This window comes from Paroedura picta, chromosome 5 (genome assembly GCF_049243985.1).
Source record: "Paroedura picta isolate Pp20150507F chromosome 5, Ppicta_v3.0, whole genome shotgun sequence".
NCBI lineage: Eukaryota > Metazoa > Chordata > Lepidosauria > Squamata > Gekkonidae > Paroedura > Paroedura picta.
The window spans coordinates 119,043,990-119,062,733 of NC_135373.1; the positions used below are offsets into that span (position 1 = coordinate 119,043,990).

The window sequence follows — 18,744 nt, forward strand, 5'->3', positions numbered from 1 at the left end:
AGTACACCACGCTGGTTCTCTAGAAGTGTGTGTGTGTGTGGGGGGATTCTCTCTTCCCTATTCTTGGGGCATCTCAACATTTGGGGGAGGAACCTCAAGGAGGCGGAGTCTGAGGAGGGGAGACACCTCAGTGGGGGCACCACAGTATCTACCCACTTTCTCCATGAGAACTGATCCCTGTCCTCTGTAAATTGATTGTAATTCGGGAAGAACCTCTAGAACAGGGGTAGTCAAACTGCAGCCCTCCAGATGTCCATGGACTACAATTCCCAGTTAGAGAGATGCAATAGATGTACAAGGGATCAAACCTATTTTGTTTCTGTAGCTGTTAACAGGCTGGTTTGCCGAAGGGCAGATTAACCCCTGCCAGCGAACCAGCCCCTGCCAGTCCATGGACATCTGGAGGGCTGCAGTTTGATTACCCCTGCTCTAGAACATATAGCTGATTCTGTTGTTACCTGACTGAATGTCATGAATGTATGCTTGGTTACATTCCATGAGAGGAGGACTTACTTTAGACTGCCCGGCTGTATATATCTCCTGTCTGTCTGATGGGTGAGTCCGAGTTTCGTTAAAATGTTGTCATGGCCCTATGTCTGTATACAATAAATAGATATATTCCTTGCAATCTTTTATTGAACAGCAACTTTTTATGCACACTGCAGAAGGATTCAAAACAAGTGCACCGGTCCTTGTTTGCTGCTACATTGTGCAAGTCTGAATATTTAATAATAATAATAACAATGCCTTAATCTTTATAGCCTGCCCTTCCCGGTTGGCTCAGGGGTGGTCACACTTTGGCTGCTGTGAATCTGAAAGGCTGTAGACTTGACAGTACTTTCTCAAACTGCAAAGTTCGACTCCGTTTCTATCACAAGTTTATGGTTTATTTTGCCTACAGCAGGGGTAGTCAACCTGTGGTCCTCCAGATGCCCGTGGACTACAATTCCCATGAGCCCCTGCCAATGTTCAGTGGCAGAGGCTCATGGGAATTGTAGTCCATGAAAATCTGGAGGACCACAGGTTGACTACCCCTGGCTGACAGAGTTCTTTTTTGTCTTTGCTACAGTTAGCTGTGTCCTCTCCTCCTCATTTGGTGTCCACTGGAGGTTGTAGTGACATCGCTTCTGCAGCTTCTTGGAAGTGATGTTTCAATGTTATATGATGCTCCCCCTGTACATGCCTTGCCCCCCCTTCCCCCCAAAAATCTGGGTGTCTCAAGCAACGTCTTTCACTTCACCTGCTACCTCAGCATTGATAACTCACCTCTGAACATCTGGCTTTGGTTGAGGCCAAACACATTTCTTTGGGGCCAGGGACCACCAGCAAGCTGGCTGAGCGGAATGCTCTTCAGGGGACACACTTTTCATTCATTCATTCATTCATTCATTCATTCATTCATTCATTCATTCATTCATTCATTCATTCATTCATTCATTCATTCATTCATTCATTCATTCATTCATTCATTCAATGTATAGTCCACCTTATTCTGAAGCTCAAGGCGGGTTACATAAAGGCATACTCCCCTAAAACCAACAATCCCAATCAAGCTTCAAGATAGCAAAGTCCTTCCGCCCCCCCCCCAGAGGGGGTTCACTCAATGATATGGCATAGCCTGGGGGACCCCAATGATCTTAAGAACCTGGCCTCAACCAAAGACCTGGCTCTGTTTTACAGGCCCTTTGGAACATTGACAGTTCCGTCATGGCCCTCAGCTCTCCCAGGAGCTCATTCAACCAGGTCGGGGCCAGGCGTATTTCTCTGGGGCCAGGGACCTCTACTAGATTGGCAACTGCAGAGCAAAGAGCCCTATGGTGGGCATAAGGGCACAAGTGGTCCCTCAGATAGGCAGGGCCCAAGCTGCAAATGGCCTTAAAGGTTAAAACCAAAACCTTGAACCTGATCTGAGTCACATCTGGTAACCAATGCAGAGGTGATATCTCAGATAAACAGAGCCCAGACTGCATAAAGCCTTGGAGGTTAAGACTCACACCTTAAACATGATATAGAAATCGACCAGCAGCCAGTGCAGATGCTGGAGGACAGGTTGAGTGTGACCTCTCCACGGGGTCCTCACGAGGACCTGGGCAACCTCATTCTGCCTCAGCATAGCAACCCTGGGTTTCCTGGGTGGACTTCCATCCAAATCCTAACCTGCTTAGCTTCCAAGATCTGATGAGATCAGGCTGTCCCGATCCAGCCAGCTCAGGGCCAAGTTCAACAGGTGTGTTGTGCTGTCAAGCCTCAGTCAACCAAGGCAAGAGAGGTTCAGAAGAGGTTTGCCATTGCCTGTTTCTTCATGACCTTGGATTTCTTTGGTGATCTCCCATTCAAGACTCTCCAGGACCGATCTTGCTTAGCAGCCAAGAATGGAGGGATGGACCAGAACCAATGGAATGAAATTAATTCAAAAGAAATTTGGTCTAAACATCCGGAAGAAGTTCCTGACAGAGTGGTGCCTCAGTGGAACAGACTTCGTCGGAAAGTGGTGGGCTCCCGATCTTTGGAGATTTTTAAACAGAGGCTGGAGAGCCATATGACAGAGAGGCTGATTCTGTGAAGGCTCAAGGGGGTGGCAGGTGACAGTGGAGGAGCGATAGGGTTGAGTGTCCTGCATAGTGCAGGGGGTTGGACTGGATGACCCAGGAGTTCCCTTCCGACTCTATGATTCTAGCTCTGTGGTTGGGTCCTGCTTCCATCCCCTCTCCGCAACTCTCAAAGTACGGAGGGGTTTTGTTGGCGTTGCTTGCAAACCAGATGGCAATTTCAGCAAGGAAGCAGTAGATGGCGCTTAGCTCCCACGTTTCTGACGTTTCCAAATTCAGGTTTTATTTAAGGGCCAGTTACCTTGACAGGCCATTGATAAACCTCCATGTCAAGACAAGAGACAGAACCACCAAGAGGGCTCAACTAGCTGCCAGAATCTGGGGGAAGGTTTCGACTTGGCAGCGTGTGCCTTTTTTTAACAACCCAAACGCCAGTGCAAAACAATAGGGCAAAATAATATAAATAAAGGCCCCCCCCCGAAATGAAAGCAAAGAAACAAAAACTGGTGAGGCTGTCGAAATGGAGATTGCAGGTGGCTTCAAGGAATAATTCAGTTTAGGGTGCTGACAGTGTCGTCCCAAGAACATGCTCTCTTGAGAACAAAGTCTGAGTCCGGCAGCCCCTTTAAGACCTGCAAAGTTTAATTCTGGGCATAAGCTTTTGTGTGCAGGCAAACTTCTTCAGAAACATTGCAACCTGAAAGTTTATGCCCACAATTAAACTTTGCTGGTCTTTAAAGGTAGCACGGAAATCAAACTTGGTTCTGTTTCTTCAGCCCAGCTACCCACCTGAATCTACTTCCCTGGGAGTAAATCCCATTGAATCAACTCCATTAGGACTGGCGTCTGAAACATTTCAGAATGCACAGAGATGTTCTGCACACAATAGATAATGCACTTTCAATGCACTTTAGAATGCAGCTGCCAAAGTTCATTGAAAGTGCATTATCCTATGTGTGCGGAATCGCTCCTACACAACACTGAGAGAAAGTGACTGGCCCAAAATTTCCCATTGAGCATCACAGCCAAGTGGGGATTTGAACCTGGGTCTCCCAGGCCGTAGACTGATGTGATAAGAACTATACCACATGAGGGAGTCAGTGTGCTGAAGTTTGCCCATTCTGGTCACCAGACTGCAGCCCATTGTCAAGGCCCAGCTGAGATGCTCGTTCCACCACATTGATTAAGGGGTCTTCTTATGGCTGCTTGGAATTCTCCTCACTCCTGTCCTTTAGGCCAGGGGTAGTCAACCTGTGGTCCTCCAGATGTCCATGGACTACAATTCCCATGAGCCCCTGCCAGCATTTGCTCATGGGAATTGTAGTCCATGGACATCTGGAGGACCACAGGTTGACTACCCCTGCTTCAGGCTCTTCAACCTAAGGTGAAAGAGTCAAAAGGAGGTGAGAGCCAAAAGCTGGAGCCCTTCCCATTTGCTTGCCCTCCACAGCTGAGCTGCTTTTTCTGTAAAGAACCTGGTTGTGATCATAAGTAAGCTATGGCAGGAACAAAAATAGTGCCCATTTTCATTGCAAAGGAAGCCACGGCTGCTGAGAATGGATCCCTCCTTCTTTCTCCTCTCTGTGACCCGACAGGCTCTTCAGAGCATTAAGAAATTGGAGGGCTCAGAATTTCAAGCAGATAGAAGATGCCTCCTTTCCATAGAACTCAGCAAAATTCCTTCCCTAAGTGCAGGAGATTCAGAATCCGAATCACACAGAGCCACAAGAGACACCAGAGGGCCATCCAGTCCTACCTCCTAACTTTCTCGGGAGCTTTAAAAAACCTCCAACTCCCCCTCAAAACGTCCAACAAAGGAGACTCCACCATGCTCCAAGGCAGCGTGTTCCATCTTACAAAAAGCCCCCACCATCAGCAAAAGCTTTCTAATACTGAAGTGGAACTTCCTTTCCCATAATTTGAACCCACTGCTCCTCATCCTTTCCTCTAAAGGTGTAGTAAACAAGTTGCCCCCCCCCTTTTCAACAGGTCTCCTCTTTATATAAACAGCTATCCCATCCCCCCTTGCCCTCCTCTTCCCCAAGGACCACATACCTTTTTAGATTTTGAAGATGTGGTTTTATCATAAAACGTACCGGGTGACCTTGGGCCAATCATTCTCTTGCAGCCTGACTTCTCTCGTGGGGCTTTGCGGAACATAACATGGATGGTGGGAAAACCGCATGTTCCACCCCCAAGCTCCGTGGACTACAGATGGAATAAAAAGGTGGGAAATAAATCCAAAAATGATCGAACGGGGCTGTACCAGTGCTGTTCGGGGTGAGTCACATTTGTAACCCTCCTGCTTGTAAAAAACCTCCCTGCGGATTATAAAAAGGCACATCAAAGAAAATAGCTCCATAACCTCTGCCCGTTTTCCTGCTTTCAGAGAATGAATTAGAGAGGGGAACGCTTCAAAAATATAAGCTCCTCGCCAGCAGTCTGGAGTGATAACTGGACATTCGACCTCCTCAGCACTTTGCCAGCTCATTTCCAGAAGACAGCGATCCAGGACAGAGAAAACAAAGTGATATGGACACACCTGTGGACCTGATACAGGTGCCTCTTTCTGTCACAAGTAGGGTTGACAGGCCATGCTGCCTGGGACCCCTGGGAGACTTGGAGGCAGGATGTGGGGTGGAAATTATGTTCACATTACATGCCATCGTCACTTCTAGTGAAAACCAGAAGTAATGTTGGTACGATGGATGACATTCTGGAGTTCGGGAGGAAATTCCAGAGCATCACCTGATGCAGGGGTGTCATGCCTAGATTTTCACCTGGATGGCATCTTGGTGCTTTACATCAAGGGTAGTCAACCTGTGGCCCTCCAGAGGTTCATGGACTACAATTCCCATGAGCCCCTGCCACCCCTCAGTTCTCTTCCTCAGTTTTTTCCCTCAGTTCTTTCCCTCAGTTTCACTCCATCAGTTGTCTCCCTCAGTTTTCTTTCCCCCAGTTCTCTTTCCACCCCTCAGTTCTCTTCCTCAGTTTTTTCCCTCAGTTCTATTTTCACTCCATCAGTTGTCTCCCTCAGTTTTCTTTCCCTCAGTTCTCTTTCCACCCTTCAGTTTTCTTCCTCAGTTTTTTCCCTCAGTTCTTTCCCTCAGTTTCACTCCATCAGTTGTCTCCTCAGTTTTCTTTCCCCCAGTTCTCTTTCCACCCCTCAGTTCTCTTCCTCAGTTCTTTCCCTCCGTTTTCTTTCCCACCCCTTGGTTCTCTTCCTAAGTTCTTTTTCCACCCCTCAGTTTTCTTCCTCAGTTCTTTCCCTCAGTTTCACTCCATCAGTTGTCTCCTCAGTTTTCTTTCCCCCAGTTCTCTTTCCACCCCTCAGTTCTCTTCCTAAGTTCTTTTTCCACCCCTCAGTTTTCTTTCCCTCGGTTCCTTCCGTGCCCTCAGACCTCTTCCCCTCACAGTGACCAACCAGTTCCACTGGATAGCTAACAACAGAGCATAGAGGTCAAAGCCTTCCCGTGAAGTTGCTTCCTGGCTCTGCGATTCAGAGGTTGAGTGCTTCTGAACATGGAGGTTCCCCTCAGTCACCATGACTAATACACTGATAACTTCCCCTCCGCGAATCTACCTAATCCCCTCTGAAAGCTGTTCATTCCTGTGGCCATCAGGACATCCTCTGGCAGCAAATCCCACATTTTAACCCCTCTCTGTATAAAGGAGCACTTCCTTTTGTCTGTCCTGACATTTCTTTGCTTTATTGGCCAAAATTTATTGGCATATAAGAACCAACTCTTCTTCTTTCTTCTTCTAAAATGGGACAAGATAATCAGGTGGTGTTTGGGCCTCAGGCTTCTGAGCCTTCAGGTCTCCTCAAGAGCAGGGAATTATCCTGCCAGCTACAGCTTGGTGTAGTCTGCAGGGGTAGTCAACCTGTGATCCTCCAGATATTCATGAACTACAATTCCCATGAGCCCCTGCCAGCAAATGCTGGCAGGGGCTCATGGGAATTGTAGTCCATGGACATCTGGAGGACCACAGGTTGACTACCCCTGGTCTGGAGCACAGATTTGATCCACAAAGTTCTCTTCCTCACCCTCAGCTGAAATAATTTGGGGGTAATGAGAGCCAGCTGCTTCTGGACTTTACCAGGCCAGATCCTTGCACTGAAGGCTACAGTTCTGAGGAAAGGTTATCTGCTAAAGTGAGTCATCAATAACTCTCTGTCCATTACTACCACTGCAAATGTTTCTGATTAATCCCCGTTCTGTTGGCAGAGCTGAAATATGCAAAGAGGGCCAGCACCAAGCTGCTTAAGAGAATAAATTAGCTTTATGTAGAAGAAAAACAACTTTGAGTAGAAGGAAGGGTGGTGAGCAGAGTCCTAACTAATTGTCTAACTCAGGCTTTCTCAACCTTTGAGAAAGGCTGGTCTAGCCATTCTTTCGTTTTGTCGGTTCTGGAGGCAAGCAGGGAGGAAGCGTGTTCAAAAGAGCAGGAAGTCCTGAGGGGTTTGGAGTCCAAGATGTACGAGGAAAGGTTGGGGGAGCTTGGTCTGTTTAGCCTGGAGAGGAGGCGACTGAAAGGGGATCTGATAGCCATCTTCAAGTACTTAAAAGGCTGCTGTGTAGAGTAGCGATCCCCAACCTGTGGGCTGCGGACCACATGTGGTCCTTCGACTAATTGGAGGGGGGCCCCGAAGGATGCCTTCCCCCCCCAGGCCCTTTACTTCATCCCCCCCCCAGCCCTTTACAACACACTTCATTGTTGTGGTGTGTCTGTATCTTATTTTGAAGGGATGTTTAAACATTACCATAGCGATCAGAGAGCGTTAGGGCAGTGGTTGAGAGTAGAGAAGTAAACTACCCCCCCCCCCACTGGGCCTCAGTAAAAGGTGTTGAGTGGTCCCCGGCGTTGAGTGGTCCCCGGTGATAAAAAGGTTGGGGACCACTGGTGTAGAGGATGGAGCAGAGTTGTCCTCTCTTGCCCTGGAGGGATGGACCAGAACCAATGGGATGAAATTAATCCACCGAGGAGACCCTGCTGCTGGCTGAGGCCAGTCCAATCTCCTTGGCGCCAGGGAGCCATGGGTACGATGGTCACAGACCCTTTAAAACTTCAAAGGTCAAGACCAGAACCTTGAACCTGATTCAGTCTCCAATCTGGAGCCAGCGCAACTGGGAGAGCACAGGTCAAATAAGTGCCCTCCACAGAGTCCCTGTAAGGCCTTGCCCTTCCATATTCTGGACCGGTTGGAGTTTTCAGAACAGCTTCAAGTTTTCAGCGCCGCGTAAGAGCGAGCTTCAGTCATCTAGCCTGGAAGGGACCATTGTGTGGACCACACTGGCTAGGTCAGGCGTCGCTCGAAAGAGTGTAAGGCGTTTCCATTCTGTCCCTGGGGGGGCCTGTGAGCGAGACCCACTTATGGTGACCTCCTTTAAACCCACACCAGTGGCAGCGCAGTTTACGGCTTCAAGTTGCTTCCTCTCAAAGAGATCTCCCTGCTGGGAGGAGTGCCGCAGCTGCTATTGCCGGGTCTAGCACCTACTTCTCCGGATGGTGAGATGGTGAAGTGTCGGCGCGTTGAACTGAGCAGCTGCCAGGGGCCCTTTAGTGGCTTCCTGAATACCTCTTGAGTGGCCGATGGGCAGGATCAAGCTCCCGGTCTCTGCACCTCTTTAGATGCAAATGCTGTTTGCACTTTTCCTCAAAGTGAGTGAGAGAGAGAGAGAGACAGAGAAGTGGGAAATGAAAGATCAACTTGGCAGAGGTGACTAATGCATGAATGTTTACCCTGTCTTCTAAAACAGCCTTTCTCAACTTTTTTACCGTTGAGAAACATTCTCCAGGCTTTGAGAAACCCCAGAAGTGGCGCGATCATGCAGAATAGGGTTGGGAAGCAGAGCTGTGGACACGCCCACCTGGGGCCCCTCCCCTTCCCACCCCCTCCAGGCCCATCATTGGCCATTGGCGGGAGGGGGGCAGGTCAACATGAGCAGATGGTCAAATCACCTGATAAATGTTTAACACCTTTTAAAAATATAGTAAAATTAATTAACTTCCACCCAATCAGGAAAACCTTCCAGGGCAGTGTCCATAGACCATACAAAAATTTATCCTAGAAATTAATCGCATGACAATTTCAACATTATACTAGTCGTTAGAATATTAAACTGTGATCCAAAGTTGTCAGGTCTTTAACACTGGCTCATTCCAGATGTTCAAGCTGGACATTTCTGATGGGGGCTCTGGAGGGTCCAGTAGATATGAGGGCCTCTTGAACTGTGTGACATGGCAAATAGCAAGCTACAATACACCAGGTGGTCCCAACCAGAGAAGTGCCTACTGGTGTTCTACAGAAAACTTCATTCTTGTCACATAGCTTATGCCAGGCTTTCTCAACCAGGGTTTTGTGAAACCCAAGGGGTTTCTTGATGGCCCTGGAAGGGTTTCCTGAATAGATGGATATTAATTAATTGGGTAATATGTTCATATATGGTCACATTGACCTACCTTCCACTCTCAAAATAGCCAGTAATGGGCCTGGAAGGGAAGGGAATGGGAAGGGCTCTGGGGAGCATGTGCACAGTTCTGCTTCCCAACCATATTCTGCTCCATCATGCCACTTATGGGATTTCTCGAAGCCTGAAGAAGGTTTCAGGGGGTTCTCAACAGTGAAAAAGTTTAGAGAGGCTAACTTATGCTATCACTTGATTTAACAATATTTGTGCCACATCAAGGATGGAGCAGAGTTGTTCTCTCTTGCCCCAGAGAGACAGACCAGACCCAATGAGATGAAATTAATGCAAAAGAAATTCCGTCTAAACATCCGGAAGAGGTTCCTGACAGTTAGAGCGGTTCCTCAGTGGAACAGGCTTCCTCGGGAGGTGGTGGGCTCTTCATCTTTGCACATTTTTAAACAGAGGCTGGATAGACATCTGATGCAGAGGCTGATTCTGTGAAGGCTCAAGGGGGTGGCAGGTGATGAGCTATAGGAATGAGAGTATCCTGCATAGTGCAGGGGGTTGGACTAGATGACCCAGGAGGTCCCTTCCAACTCTGATTCTTTGATTCTGTGTGTAGCCATGCTGTGGGCTCCAGGATTGTTTCGGAAGATGTGAGGTTTTGACTGTGTGGTGAACGCAAGCATTTTGTGTGGTGAACGCAACCTCTGGAGATATCTGAAGAAGTGAGCAGTGAGTCCCGAAAGCTCCTACCTTGCTACAAATTTTGTTCATCTTTAAGGTGCTCCTGGACCTTGCTGTTTCCTACTGCTGCAGGCCAACTAACATGGCAACCCATCTTGATCTATCATAGACTTCCTGGTCTTCTGAATTCCAGATCTGGAAACAGCACGATACTGGGCAATAAGGGTAGACTTTCTGATCTTCTGAACTCTCAGTCTAAATGCGAGACACAGATGAAAGGCAGGAGGAATTTCTCAGGAGCCACAAAAATGCCCTTTCTGAATGGAAGGGGGGAAAGGTGGATTTTTCAATTGACCAGCAGAGGGGATACCAAGTTAATTAATTCCAAACTTTCTCGAACAGCTCTGCCGAATAGGCATATATACACTTATTATAAATCTCCTGTAATTAAAGTGCTGAATTTTAACTGTTGAAAGGCACCAAGTTATTACAAACTCAAATAATTTCAGTGACACCTCGCACTTTTATTTTACACATACATTTTAAAATGTCTGTTTAGTGCAGCATAGCCTGTTGTAAGATTAGGTCACCCAAGAGCTTATTTTACAGAAGTGATTTCTTTTGGCAACCAAGATGGCCGCTGAGTTCAAGGAGGTCCCTTCATTGTGTACTCACTTGGTGAGAGCCGGTTTGGTGTAGCGGTAAGGAGTGCTGACTTCTAATCTGGCGAGCCGGGTTTGATTCCCCGCTCCTTCCGCACATGTAGCCAGCTGGGTGACCTTGGGCTGAGCACAGTTCTCTCAGAGCTCTCTCAGCCCCACCTACCTCACAAGGTGCCTGTTGTGGGGAGAGGAAGAGAAGGAGACTGTAAGCCTCTTTGACCCTGGAGTTCCCGTCCAACTCTATGATTCTCTGATGCTCCTTAAAGCAAAAAAATAGCCGGGTATAAAAACCTACTCTTCTTCTTGTCCTTGTCTCCTTGTTCTAGGAGGTGTTGTGCTCCCACAGCCATGATTAGGCCAAAAGAATGTGGTGAAGCGTGCTCTTTATTCAACCCTGCATGTGCTACGCATACAGGATTTGAAGCACAAAACATGCCATTGTACGGGGGGGAAAGAGAGTGGCCTCAGTCTGGCATTTCCATACTGTGTGCATAGACTGTCGAAAGGCAAACACTAAATATTTCCACCAGTGGTCTTTGGAGCCTCTAATACCGTAGATTTTCCTTCTCCGTGAAGAGCCTTTTGTTGGCGTTAAAATGGAGGGTGTGAAACGCCACCGGGAACTTCATAGCAGACTCTCCAGTTTCACGGACCCCCCACCGGTAGGCCAGAAATTGAGTCTGGTTCTTGTTTCTACATTGTCCCCAAAGTTATGTCAAAAGGCAATGTGTACCTCCAGGTTTACTTCTAAACTGAAGGGTGAACGGGTGCAGGAGTGGTCAAACTGTGGCTCGTCGGATGTCCATGGGTACAGAAGTGGTCAAACTGTGTCCCTCTGGATGCTCATGGACTACAATTACCATGAGCCCCTGCCAGCGCTGCTGGCAGGGGCTCATGTTAATTGTAGTCCATGAGCATCCAGAGAGACACAGTTTGGCCACCCTTTTAACTGCAGGGAGTGAGAACTCCCAGAGAGGAAACTTCATGGCAGCCTGCCTTTAGCTCTGCGGTGGGAACTGGCCGGCTCAGGTGCAAATCCCCACTCTGCCATAAATCTCGCTGGGTAAAGTTCAGCCAGTCACTCGCCCAAACCTACTGCACATGCTTAGTATGAGAAGAAAGATGGGAACAGAAAGCCATGGAGGAAGAGCTGGCTAAAAATGCGCTGCACAGCCAGGGAAAACAGAAGATCAATGCAATAAAGATGAAATGTTAATAAAAGTTCCAGGAGATACAGGGGGACGGTCGCTCGGAGATAGACCATGTGCCGTTGGTGCAGAAAGAGCCAGCTTCAAATTCCAGTTACAGAATTTCAGGCTTAGACCAGAGAGCTGCTGGAAGAGCCTTAAGCAGATGTCCTCTGTGGATATTTAGAAGAGAAATGGCAGCTGCAGAACTTAGCATTGGGAGCTTAGGACAGTCGCAGATAGAATCATAGAATCACAGAATCATAGAGTTGGAAGGGGCCATACAGGCCATCTAGTCCCACCCCCTGCTCAACACAGGATCAGCCCTAAGCATCCTAAAGCATCCAAGAAAAGTGTGTATCCAACCTTTGCTCGAAGACTGCCAGTGAGGGGAGCTCACCACCTCCTTAGGCAGCCTATTCCACTGCTGAACTACTCTGACTGAATTTTTTCCCCCTGAGATCTAGCCTATATCGTTGTACTTGTTTAACTGATGTTTAAGTTGTTTAGATGGTTTAACTGTTCTTCCCTACCCCGTTTTCCAGAACTCAGGTACCTCTCCTAGAGTGTGGCAAATATATGATTACCAGCTCCATGGTGGGAGCAAGGCCCTCCTCCCAGCATTGGTGGTGGTGGTGGTGGTGGTGGTGGTGGTGGTGGGGAATACAATAATGAACTCCAGGCGGCATTGTGACATGACTTCTGGGAAAACCTGGAAGTGACCTCCTCTCCCTCTAGGAATTGGCCAAAACTCTAGGGTAAAACCATGATATTTTCAATGATTCCTAAGGAGGACTGGCATCATCTCTAAAAGAGATCCAGAAGTGATGTCTTGCAATCAGCTGATGGCCACCCCATGTCCCTACCCTGTCCCTGTCTCTTGCTGATTGCCAGCCAAGGGCACACAACCCTAGGAAAACAGAGTAAACCTTTTAACAACGAGGCCAGCACACAAAAGGATAACATCAACGATGATGATGACGTTATCCATTCAGTCATGTCCGACCCTCAGTGATTCTATAGGAAAGTCTCCGCCATCCGTCCCTGTCTCTGACTGCTTCTTTCAGTTGGTTCATGGTCATCCCTGTGTCGGCTTTGATCGTGTCGAGACAGTGGATCCTTTGGCGACCACATTTCCTTCTGCCGCTGACCATGCTGAGCATTAATGATTTTTCTAGTGAGTTTGATTGCATGATGTGTCCAAAGTAAGTGAGCTTTAGCTGTAATATCTTCCCTTCTAATGACATAGTTTGTATGCTCCTCTCTAAAACTGTCTTGTTGGTAACTTTGGCTGTCCATGAGGTTCACAGCATTCGTCTCCAACACCATAATTCGAAAGCATCTCTTCTCCTCCTGTCTTCCTCCTTCAGGGTCCAGCTTTTGCATCCATAGGTTGTTATGGTGTAATATTGGATATTAAAAGGCTGGGTACAAAAGCCCAGCTCTCCTCCTCCTGCTGCTCAGGACCATGACTACTCTTTGGAGAGAAGATGTCCAGCGTGTTGGCTCAGGCTCCGGTTTATCTAGAGGAATGAGGAAACTCCCACATTGCATAATTTCCAGCCTCGCTTATCTGTCATGAAATTATCCGAGGCTTGTTAAAAATGCAGCTGCGGCGCTTAATTATTGTTTGCATAGGACTTTGCGAACGAGGAAAGTGCTCTGTAATTGCTGTTGTTATTTAAGTTCGGAGCGTGATGGGATCCCAGGGAACTCCTGGAATCGCGGCGGCAGAACCGCGAGGCTGTGGCGAAGTCTCGTTCCTCCAGATGCATTTCGTAGGGAGGCCAGAAGACTTCCGCACCGGTGAAGAGATCTGACAGGGACTTGGGGTTGACTCCTGGCTTGATTACTTGACCCACAGAGCCCAAGCAGTGCTCTGGGAAGGCTTGAAACAGTGCCCTCCCCTTCCCCTGATCCCAAACAGAAGGCATAGATGAAAATACTTAATGAATTAAAAAACCCGGTAACAGCAGTATGTAGCATCGATATGGCACATTAGAACGTTCAAAGCCCTTTGAAGGTATTGGTGGCTGTGAACGGATATCATTCCACTAGTTTTCCAACCCGTATAGCACTTCAGAGACCAACACATTTTGGGAGGTATAAGTTTTGGAGCAGTGGTCCCCAACCTTTTTATCACTGGGGACCACTCAACGCTTGACAATTTTACTGAGGCCCGGTGGGGAGGGGTAGTTTACTCCTCTACTCTCAACCACTGCCCTAACGCTCTCTGATCGCTATGGTAATGTTTAAACATCCCTTCAAAATAAGATACAGACACGCCACAACAATGAACATAAGGAACATTTTATTTTCATGGAAATTTTAACTCATGACAATGACAAATCAATGGGAACCCTGAGCTTGTTTCTCTGCAACCAGATAGTCCCATCTGGGAGTGATGGGAGACAATGACACCCAAAGTGTGTTGTAAAGGGCCGGGGGGGATGAAGTAAAGGGGTGGGGAGAAGGCGTCCTTTGTGGCCCACCTCCAATTAGTTGACGGACCACATGTGGTCCCCAGCCCACAGGTTGTGGATCGCTATTTTGGAGAATCAATTCTCCTTTTGCCAGGTGTCCAATGGAGGCAACTTTGACTCTTGAAAGTCTATACCCCTGATTTTTTGTTGGTCTCTGTTAAACCCATGAATTGAGCTCCAAACAACCAACTCTCTACTAAGCACAAGAACACTGAAAGCTACAAGCAAAACTAGCAAGCGCATATATATGTTTGAGGCTCCCACCAAGAGATGCCATTGGTCCTTAACGGAGGCACCTGATAGGTCCATTTAGGAACAGGGACCTGATAAATCCCATTCAAATGTCCAGGATCCCTGTCTCTGGCTCCAAGCTCCCTGTCTCAGATTGTCCACATACACAACAGTCTCTATGATGCCTCCTGGATTCTGGTAGAATTCTGCGGTCCCAATCCTAGTTCATCGGTTGCCTTTTGCTGTTAGGTTGATCTGTGTTATATTACGTCATTCACCTCAGTCCGTGTTAATACTGACCGAGTTATGGTGCTTTTCTGGATGATCTGATTGTATTTGTTTTTACATTGTGAGCTGCCCTGAGAAGGTCTCTAGAGAGGCCGCATACAGATTGCCTAAATAAGTTTATAAATACATACACAGAGAGAACAGGACGGCAGGGGAGTTACTGCAATGAGACGTCAGAAGGAGGGGTACCAATAGGGTTACTGTTTACGCTCTGACCTGCCACTATCAGTTGATAGGGGGAAATGAGGGGGGGGAGGATGTTACACTATGCCAGGAGTGACCAAACTGTGGCTCCCCAGATGTTCATGGACTACAGTTCCTATGAGCCCCTGCCAGCACCAGGATTAAGCAACTATTTGGACTCAAGAATGCACCAATGGGGGGGGGGGTGTAGATGGAACAAGAGTTCTACTTTACCAGCATTTCAGATATTTCCTTGGATTTGGTAAATGGCCGTGTGCACCTGCAAATGCCATGATGGGTGCAAGCCATGCCTGTTGTGTCCTCTTGCATTGCTGGTCCCAGCAGGGCTACCAGTGTCCTGACTGCTTGGGTAGAGCTGTGGCCTTGTATTCCCAGAAGACACTTTGGTGCGTGGCTGTCAGCTCATAGGATGGGGGTTGGCTATCTTGGTTACAAAGCAGCCATCTTGTAGGATCCCACAATGTGAGCCTGGCAACTGATGGGAGGGTGGGGAGATGTGGACACAGTGTGAAGGCATCTCCGCAAGTGTCATGATGTCACTTTCAGGGGAAATCCAGAAGTGACGGTGGTAGCTCTAGGAATCATCAGAAACTCTATGGTAAGATTAGATCTGGCCCTTACTCCTACTATAAGAGAACTGACCCTTGGGCTGAATGGGGGCGGGGAGTGAGGGTTAGGGCGCTATTAAGATTGATTCACCATCTGTTTAATTGTGATAATTTGTAATTGTTTTTATGAGATGTTGTATGGGTTTTATTATATTTACTGAGTTTGGAAACTGGCATGAGACCATTGGAGAACGGTGATATAGGAATCTAAAAATAAATAAATAGATAAAACCCAGAAGTAATGGTAGTAACTCTAGGAATCACCAGAATCTCTATGGTAAAGCCACTCAGTTTCCAGTGTTTCCTAGAGCTACCATTGTTGCTTCCAAGTATTCCCCAGAGAAGTCTTCCAATGTTAGTGAGTTTCAAATTTTATTTCATTTTTTCACTTATTCCCTGTTGAAACTTCAAGCGGAAGCAGGAAGCAGGAAGCAGGAAGCAGCCTGGAGAAAAGGAGGTTGAGAGGGGACATGAGAGCCCTCTTTAAGTATTTGAAAGGTTGTCACTTGGAGGAGGGCAGGATGCTGTTTCTGCTGGCTGCAGAGGAGAGGACACGCAGTAATGGCTTTAAACTTCAAGTACAACGATATAGGCTAGATATCAGGAAAAAGTTTTTCACAGTCAGAGTAGTTCAGCAGTGGAATAGGCTGCCTAAGGAGGTGGTGAGCTCCCCCTCACTGGCAGTCTTCAAGCCAAGGTTGGATACACACTTTTCTTGGATGCTTTAGGATGCTTAGGGCTAATCCTGCGTTGAGCAGGGGGTTGGACTAGATGGCCTGTGTGGCCCCTTCCAACTCTATGATTCTATGATTCTAATTTGGGAAGCACGTGTCCCTTGCTCCAGTTGGGACCTTGACAGCCCTGATTGTGTGTTTAGACCCATCTGAGAACAACCCAAGAGAAGGCAGTTGCTCTCCTGCAGCCAGGCCAGCACAAGGTGCAAGGAAAGCCATCAAATCTGTTCACTTGGGCTATGCCTCGGTGTTTTGGAAAACAAACCATAAAGCTGTCCACCCCAATCGCAGGCCAAACAATGCGGTATCCTAACCAGCTGTGCGCGTCTTCAGTCAACACGAGTATAAAAATAACTTCTCGGTTCAATTAGACGTGTCCCCAAAGATTATTCCCCCCCCCCTTTCTTTCTCTCTTTCTCTTCTAAACTGTTGGAACAAATAAGTATCCCATGTTGGTTCTGTAATTAAGACCATGCACAGCTTGGCTCCCAAGATCCCTAATTACATCTGCTTTAGGGATGCGGCTGGAGACTAGATAATTGTATACAGTGGAGCTTTTATTGCAGCTTCATCTATGGCCTAGATTGGGGGGGGGGGGAGTGTTTCGGCATCATGCCGTTTAGATACAGTCCTTAGGCCATTTCCGAGCCTTAATTTGAGCCAAGATTCTGCTGTGGAATCTGTTCTCAAAGCCAGATCCAACCTTGAAAAACACACAACGAGGAGACGAGGAATGAAAGAATGAAGGGCAATCTCTTGATTCATTGGACGAGATTTCCCAGCCGTCTGTCATCTTAGGAGCATGCGATGCATTGCCACATGTAATACAGAGTTTCTGGGTTCCTCCCACCCAATTTGGACTGGAAGAGACAGAGGTCAAGTGGAAAGTGCAAGGGAACTCATCCCCCAAGTGTATGTGGCCCGGATTCAGATTAGAACTGTAGCATGAGGGGAGAAGGGTCTTTAGCCATTCCCCTGTTCCAGTGAGGCGTAGTGGTTAAGAAGGGGAGTTGAACAGCGGTGTCTAATCTGGAAAGCTCGGTTTGTTTCCTCTCGCCTCCTCCACATGCAGCCAGCTGGGTGAACCTGGGCCACTCAAAGTTCTCTCAGAGCTCTCTCAGCCTCACCGACCTCACAGGGTGTCTGTAGTGGGGAGAGGAAAGAAAAAGAAGAGTTGGTTTTATACCCCGCTTTTCACTGCCTGAATGAATCTCAAAGTGGCTTACAATCGCCTTCTCTTCCTCTCTGCACAACAGACACACCGTGAGGTAGGGGAGGCTGAGAGAGCTCCTGACAGGACTGCTCTGTGAGAACAGCTCCGACAGGAGTGTGACTAGCCGAAGGCCACCCAGTTGGCTGCACGTGGAGGAGCAGAGAATCAAGCCCATCTCGCCAGATTAGAAGCAGCCACTCTTAACCACTACATCACACAAGCTAGGTGATTGTAAGATGCTTTGAGACTCCTTAGGATAACAAAAAGCAAACAGGGGTGGCAGGTTACAGCAGATGAGCAATAGGGTTGTGAGTGTCCTGCATAGTGCAAGGGGTTGGACTGGATGATCCAGGAGGTCCCTTCCAACTCTATGATTCTATGGTTCTATATGGACATGTTGACTCCCCAATGGCCAATGATGGGCGTGCAGGGGGTAGAAAGGGGAGGACCCCCAGGTGGGCGTGTCCACAGCTAGGTTTCTCAACCAACTTCTACACGATTGCACCACTTATGAGGTTTTTTCAAAACCTGAAGAATGTTTCAGCGGTTTCTCCATGGTAAGAAAAGGTTGAGAAAGGCTGGATTAGACCAAGACAATTGTGCTTGGTCCTGGTTGTCAGGATCTGCCTGTTTGACAGCCTCCTGTCACAGTAGCGTGGGATTGTTATTTGTAAGGTATTGCTTTTTTATTTTTATTTATTTATTTCATTTCTTACATTTACATTTACCGCCCTCCCCTTGCGGCTCATCACCATCCCCTTGATAAATTTAATAACTTGTCAGGGCCAGCTGTCAAAAGTATGTTTATTTGTAAAGGCAGCGGGCCTGGGGAAACTGCTTGTAACCATTTTGATGGTTTTGCTTTGCTTGCGTAGCTTAATTGCTAAATTCCTTTCGGCCTTGGTCAGCTTGGCATGAGGCAATGTGCACCTGGGTGCAAAGCCACTACACATGCTTTCCTTGGGAACTAAGGAGCCTGCCTTTTCCTTGTGACAAAGGAGAGTCTCACCTTCTTCCATTGGGTCATGTTTAGGACTCTTGGGGATGGGGCAGGAGTGGTTTCAGGATTTTCAGGGGACCTAGCAGAGAACAGTTGAGGCGGAAGCAGCCAGCCTGGGGGGTGGAAGGTCCCCGAACAAGAGAAAGGAATGTCATTCTGAGGGAAAAGGGGGGAGGACAGTGGCTACAGCCCTGATTCATGAGGGGGAACAGCATGGGGGCCCATGGGTTAAGAAAGAATGTTGGGCTTCTGGTGTGGGGAAGAGTTGGTTCTTATATGCCGCTTTTCTCTACCCGAAGGAGGCTCAAAGCAGCTTCCCTTTCCTCTCCCCACAACAGACACCCTGTGGTGCGGCTGAGAGAGCGCTGATATCACTGCTCGGTCAGAACAGCTTTATCAGTGCTGTGTGGAGCCCAAGGTCACCCAGCTGGCTGCATGTGGGGGAGCACAGAATCAAACCCGACTCACCGGATTAGAAGTCCGCA

At 47.9% G+C, this 18,744-nt stretch overlaps 1 protein-coding gene across 1 annotated transcript in view; it reads left to right on the forward strand.

Moving 5' to 3' along the window:
• The first annotated feature begins 6,688 nt into the window (after nucleotides 1–6,688).
• Nucleotides 6,689–18,744, forward strand: part of SOX5 (SRY-box transcription factor 5) — a 909,709-nt gene continuing 897,653 nt past the window's right edge. The window contains exon 1 of the mRNA XM_077340178.1: nucleotides 6,689–6,705. The gene's annotated coding sequence lies outside the window, so the exon portion shown is untranslated. The remainder of the gene's footprint in view (nucleotides 6,706–18,744) is intronic.